This window comes from Bombus pascuorum, chromosome 7 (assembly GCF_905332965.1).
Source record: "Bombus pascuorum chromosome 7, iyBomPasc1.1, whole genome shotgun sequence".
Taxonomy (NCBI): domain Eukaryota; kingdom Metazoa; phylum Arthropoda; class Insecta; order Hymenoptera; family Apidae; genus Bombus; species Bombus pascuorum.
This window is the reverse complement of record NC_083494.1, coordinates 11,926,363-11,933,397: the sequence shown is the minus strand read 5'-3', so window position 1 is coordinate 11,933,397 and position 7,035 is coordinate 11,926,363. Positions and strand designations below refer to the sequence as shown.

Sequence of the window (7,035 nt, the reverse complement as noted above, 5' to 3'; positions counted from 1 at the left end):
GTAAGACGTTTTACCATACCACGTAATGGAAAAAAATAAGGCGCGAGCCGCGCGTGCATCGCGCTAACCGAGACTTATTCCGCGTTCATCGCGGCTCATATTCTCGATACGAACGAGAGCATCGCTATCCAGATTTCGATTCGGTTGAAAATTCGAATGGATTTCGTAAGGTAGCTTAGTTTTGGCGGAGGTGGTTTATGTAACGCGTAAAATCGATAAGGCGAGAGAGTTGGCGAATGATCTAAGAATACAGAAGCGTTCAACTTCTCTTGTGCGCAATTCTACGCGGAAAATATTGGAGGGAACTCGTTCGAATACGAGTCGATGTAACTTAAGGACACGCGAAGGAAAAATAGTTTGATGGAGTAGCGAAAATTTGAATTTAAACGAAGTCTATACACAAGACGATGAAATTGACCTCGTTCCGACAGGTTTCCAACTAAAATGCGACGAGCTAACAACATTCGCGATTTAAATTTTCATATTATCGTCCATGATGCGGTGTATAAGCTGGAAACGATTATCGTCGTTATTATCGAAGGACAATTTTTTCTGGTCTGGTAAATTTACAAGCCAGACAGCCGTCTACAAAAATCCTGCGGTGTTTTTCTCCCGTCCTTGTTTACACCTCCTTTGAGTATGTGCTTTTTCTACGGTGCGTCCCTCTCACACGGTTTCTCCTCGTCCGTTGTCCTCAGGCAACCCCTTTACGGGGACGTGCATTTAACCCCAGCGCCACCCTTTACCTACACTCCCACCCTTCTTTTCCATTCACGGTTCGCTGCATAGACCGATCACGTTCGAGCCAGATGAATGTAAATCGGCCCAAATCGATCCAGACCAGTCTGGAATCTAAAGGGCTAACGATCTTCTCTCTCTTCGATCGCTTATTTTCACCTTGTTTCCTTCTTTTTGTATCGATGTCGATCTCTTCCTTTCGCAACACCAAGTACGTGGAATCCAACTGGCCCAGACCCTGGCCCAGAGTCACGGCCACTCGAGATCGGTAACCCCGTTCACTTTGGTTAAACGAGCGTCGCTCGTACATGGCTCGTTTTTTCGTCTGCGCGTCATCGTGAGTACCTAGCTTGGAACTATCGGCACCTCGTAATAGAGTAACATACACACGGGTCGTCGAACTTTCTCGGATTCTAATCCCGAAGACCGGTCTCGATTCCATCTACCAGGTTACGTGTACGAAATCTACCACGCACACAAAAGCCCGATTTTCACCGTGAGATAATACCGTCGTTGTTTCAGCCACGGTCGCTGCCGTTCGTCATGAATATCTTTGCATATTCTCAACGAAAACATACGTACGAGAAATAAATAAAAGACGGTGTTAGCTAAATGCGCAACTAGGATTGTAACCATACAGACGGAAGACCGAATACGGTGTAATAAAGAGTATAGGGAGGAAAAAATAGTCTGTCCTCGGACAGACCACGAGTGGGTGTATGGAAATTTTCTACAACGTACTCAATGACCTGGGAAAAATATTTACTGCGCCGACGATGAGGCATTGCAGTGTATCGACTAGCAATAATTCACTTGGCACTGTTCCTGAAATTAATAGAATATCGTGCCAGCTGTGATTTATTCGTAATTCCGTGGAAATGCCTCTACCGGTGGAATTAAATTTATGGCAGTAATAGCGCTTTATCGGTCCTCGTGTGCATTGTCTCTGTTGCACCTGAATCCGTCTCGTCGCGATTTCATCTTCCTCTTCTTTTACAGGAATAAAATAATTCCGCTTTAATCCTACCATGCGTGCGAAATTTAACGGCAGGCTGCTTTTAACCCGGTCGCGCGTGCACTGCACCGACTACTTTCGGCGGAAATTTGAAAATAATTAAATTTGTTCGCTCCGTAAACACGCGGTGTCCCCGGGCCAGACAGACAAATGTTTCGATTATTCCCAGCGAAAGTTCAAAACGATATTCACGAATGCATTTTTATCAAAGAAAAGAACAATAGGTTGCTATTTCGGTATCGGATCTTGAACGCGTATCCGATCGGGCTGTCTTCTTTGTCATCGAGACTCGATCTCGGTGCAGTTTCGCGACACGAGTCTGAGAGTGACTCGTGCCGGTATGTGGGCGAGGTCGTTGATCTCTCGGTGAATTCGTGCGACGAAATTTTGTCAGCGGAGCACGGCTTATTCGAAATTTCACTTTTCGAGGAGAATCGACGAACTCGAGATCTACCTTGCGAATTTCCACGCGGCGCCCTCCTAGCGAAAGAAGTTTCCACGTGAATCGCCGACGACTACTAACCCAGATACGTTCCCGGGTCGTCGATCTTTTCCCTCCTCGGAGGAACGGCTGTACCAGATATATTAATTTCCTTCGGTTCGACCGCTTCTTGCGAGAATCACCGTCAGATAGGATCGCACGATTTCGGAATAGCTCACCTTTTTTAGACGCTATGGCGACACCGAGAAACAGTGTCATTCGCTTCGTTACATCGTCGGTTTAGACGTCGGTCATCCTGTTCATCCTTAGATGTCTTCTGATTAATCAACTTTTCATCGGTGTCGATCGAATCACAGAATTTCGTAGAAACAATTTTCATTCGATACTTTGATCTCGAATATCGATATTTTCTGAACGTTAAATCGATATTGATATTCCGTGGATACCTTTATTATCGGTTAACGACATTAGATACCTTCGAGTTACGATCGAAAGGGAAATCAAAGGTTCTCGATCCTTTGTCCTCGTAAAATGAATGACGGAAGCGCAACGTGTTGTCTCGTGGCTGGCAAGTTTCTAATCAGACGCGTAATAGCGGCCGCGAATAGAAAACCGAATGTGAACCGGAAATGCCGTTTCCATGGAACCCATTCGAACCATTCCGTGGTGTAGCAGGATACTTTAACTCTCGTACAACACTCGTAACTGTTACTTTAGAGAATAACGGGCCATACGGGCGTATGCGTGTTTATCGTGGCGATTGCGTATACACACACGGCTTTCCGAGAATAACGGACAGAAATTCGCCTAGAATGAAATATTGTTGACTCACCGAAATGTTTCCGGGCTCTTTACAAATTTTATTTCTCTTTCGGGTAGCGTATACGAATCGTGCGAGAGAATTCCTGGAAGATTCGTCAATTTTTTCCGGAGAGTCTCTCGAAATTCTTTTACCGCGTAGAGGTGAACATTGAAAGTTTTACCGATGGGCGCCTGGACGCCGATTATGGCGAAAATATCGCGTAACGAGGTAGCTTCGATCGACTGACCAATAAGCGAATAAGTTGAGGATTCCGAAGGTTTAGAAGCTTACAGGATCGTCGCATCAAATATTCATTCGGTGTTCTTGATGGTTAAGAAAGGTCTGGACATCTGTAAGAAGGTCGATGCTTTGCCGAGTCACCGCGGTGTCAATGACCCTTAAGGCTTTGAACCGGGACATGTTGCGTTTAAGCTTTTTGTAGAAAGTGCTGTTATTCCACTGATCTTGCAGAGAACTTTACTTCTTTACGCGCGATAAAAAGCATCTACTATTTTCCGCGTGTAACTGTTGGCGTCTCTAAAGAACTTCGCCTACGTTCCGTTAGTCGATTTGAATTTCCACGACTATCCTGTGCCACGTTGTTTACAAATAATTCGTTGTCCAGATATTTCGATAATTTCAAAAATCAATTTCGATCGAGCAGCTGCAGAATTTCTCGTTCGATTAGTTTCAAATTGTGAAACGAGAACCGATTTTAACGAGAAATAATTCTCATTATTTCTCGATAAAACCGAAGAACGTTTCTTCCTTTGGATCGGCGTTATCGACGGTTGATTCTTAGCGAAAATCAAAGTCCCGTTTCCGGCGCGTTTCTCGGACTAGTCGGCGGCTCGTCTTTAAAGGCCGACGTACTCTCGGCTGGTAGCAAAATGTAAACCGGAAAAGCAACGAGCAAGTGAATTAGCGAAGTGAGTTCGCGATTGCCTCCCCTTCTACGCCTGCTCGCTTCGTCCTTCTTTCTCCTCGTTCACCTGGCACCTTCCATTCTCTCTCGCCACGGATCTGAAAGAAGGTCTTTGCCGGTCATTGTCCCACTTGCAAGTCTACTTGGACTTGGACTTGGACCACGCTATAAGCATGGTGCGCTGAGTAACGAGGTTCCGATACCCCCATAGGGGACCCCCTTTTGCGCCTATATTCTATACGCAACACGTACGTGTACGTTCACAGACAGGGACGGACGGAGACAGTGTTCAAGCGGTGAACGAACTTTAACGCATCGTGTTCCTAGCCATGCGCGAAAATCTTCCTAAACGAGCGCGCTGCGTTTCCTCCTGTTTCTCGAGAATCGTAGTTTTCTTTGCACATACAACTACGACGATCCTTTCTCGTATGCGATTCTAAAACTGGTTGTAACGTCCAACCGTGATTACATTTCGTATCGTAATATCGCTGATATTCGAGAGGATGAGTCGCAATTTTTCTGTATCTACATCGAGATGAATTAATTACACGCTATCGATGACGCCTGTCGTTCACAGTCTTGTCTCGTGTTCCATCTAATTAACCGGCACGGGCAGAAACGTATCGAATGATTGGCGATAAGTCGACGTGGCAAAATTAGTTCGAGACACATGAGTTACAATACTACGAGGCTTATGATCCGCCCCTGCATATCGCCACGTACTGGCATCGAAACCAAACCGCGTCACTCGCCTAACTGTACATAGGCTTGTGTATACCAAGGTACCGTACAGGTACGACTACCAAACGGTCGTAAAACCATGAATACGTGAAGACGTTTACACGTGGGCCACTATGCACGCGTCTATGCGTGTACAGGTGCGTAAAAGCACCGTTGTACAGCCGATGAAGGCACGGTCAAAAGTAAAACCGAATTCGTTTTCGGTAGGACTTCGGTCAGTCGTGTTTCTCCTTATCTTCCGCGCTTTATCTCTCCTCCTTCACTTTTCCTCCCATCAACATTATCATCTCCTCGACGTTTCTATTTATCGTACGACGTACTATTCCGTATCTTCGTGACGACTTTTCCTTCGTTTTTAATAAAACGAGTGAGATTTTCTTCAAGAGTTGCGCGAAAGTCGGCAAACTGCCGAAGACGATTGAACTTTCCGCGATAATAGAATGAACGATCGATGATTTGGTTAATCGCATGCGTTAATGTCGCAAGGTCCGCGCACACGCGCCGTAAAAGGTAACGCCGGCATCCTCTGCTTCTTATGTAACCCAAAGGCGAGAGATGAATCGAGCTGTGCCAGGTCAGAGACATCGTTTCCTGGCTCTGTTCTCGAGTTCAGGACCTCGAACCGAAGGGAATTCGTTGAACCTTGTGAGTTCATCGTATCGAGTAGAGCCGAGCGTCACGTTGTGCCGATCTTCGTGATTAGTCGTGATCGAACTGGACGGCCCTGAATTCCAAGTATCTTTTCATCGATCTCGACAGGACAATGATAGTCGAAGCGGCGCGGCGGCTGGACTCGTTCTTCATCCTCGATGAAGTCACGAACGAACCGTGACCAATTTTGTCTTCGTCTGTCAGTCGAGGCATTACTATTATCTTTCGGATACTTCTATGCTCAAACTCTCCAATTACGAGTGATGAAAAATTGATCTCGTTTGATGGAATCGCGAAGAGAAGTTCTTCCGCTAACCGAACCGTCCGATATGGTCGAATAGCGTCGAAGCGTATTGCGTTGGAAGAGTATATCGTATCGTTCCGCAAAAGTACAAGTGGAAACGTACAATGTCTGGTCGGCCGTGATAGAAGGAACGTGGCGCGCGAAGGTAGAACGCCGCTCTCGAGTAGTTGTGATCGACGTCAGGCCGTACGTGGCCAGCCGCTTTCAATGGGGACACGTGATCGGCAGACTACGGCAGTGGTGGAGGTCGACCGGCTGGTTCGCCGGTGTGTCCTCTCTTTCTGTTCTTTCTGTTCTCGGCCGAGGACCTCCTCTACGTACGCCGGTACGCCGTGGAGTCACGGACGACCGCTATATCATTTTCGCTACCGGCCTGCGCGCCTCGGTTCACCGTTCTCGTCGGTTGTTGAACCCGACTCTCTTTGCGCGCTGCATAACCCATTTTGTAATAGCACACTTCGAACAGGCACACCGGTATCCTTCTCGAAAATCGACGATCGACACCTCGATTCTTCGCATTTCTAGCCATTCGCTTCAATATGTTTTCGATACGTAGACGAGGGTCTTCTCTCGAGAAAAATGTCGAAAATTTGACGCGAGAAAGGAGAAAACTCGTCAGGAAAATTTAACAGAACTTTAATATTATTTTCTTTTCTAAACGAAACTGTTCGATAGTTTGGCATAGTCAGCGAATCCTTGGAGAATTGTTAGAGCGGAGAATGAAATCGTCGAGATTTTTACGAGCACGAGTGAAATGAATTTGTACTAGGTCGCAGGTTTCTATTCTCGTCGGTTATTGAACTTGACTCTCTTCACGCGCTGCATAACCCATTTTGTAATAGCACACTTCGAGCTGTCGGCTCGACCGTCTCAAAGACAATTTACGCTTGGTTTCCATTCTTTCGCATCGAAAGAACTCGATGAACCGCCGGATACCTGTCGAAACGAATATTTGTCTCTAAACGAAACAGAACATTCGCTCGAAATCATGGCGTCTCCGCGTGTTCGATTCCCTTTTGCCGTGTACCCGATTTTCACCGAATGAAAGGCGGATTTTCATTTTCCTGTACGGTCGATGAACTTGGCACTCGCCGCGCGGCATAACCCATTTTGTAACACCGCAAATCGCACCGGGACCCGCACATCCTATTACAAAATGGACTACGTAACGGTGTCCTTGCTGGAAACTATCGTTCTTTGCCCGCATTCTAATTTCTAGATGATTGGCTCAGGCTAAAAATTGAATTCATAAAACGAACGTATATAAAAGGGGGCTAGAGGAGAAAAGTGAGCGCTCGAAGAAACGTTCGTTCTCATCCATGATCCGTGTTGCTACGGCAAAAAGCAAACGAATAGGCAATCAGCTTGCGCACTGCAAACCAAGGAAGAACGCTTGTACCGTTTCGAAAATTTCCCT

At 46.3% G+C, this 7,035-nt stretch overlaps 1 protein-coding gene across 1 annotated transcript in view; it reads left to right on the top strand.

Moving 5' to 3' along the window:
- The window catches only part of LOC132908779 (protein FAM76A), a 46,706-nt gene that overhangs the window by 16,213 nt on the left and 23,458 nt on the right, over positions 1–7,035 (top strand). The gene's annotated exons all lie outside the window — the stretch shown is intronic.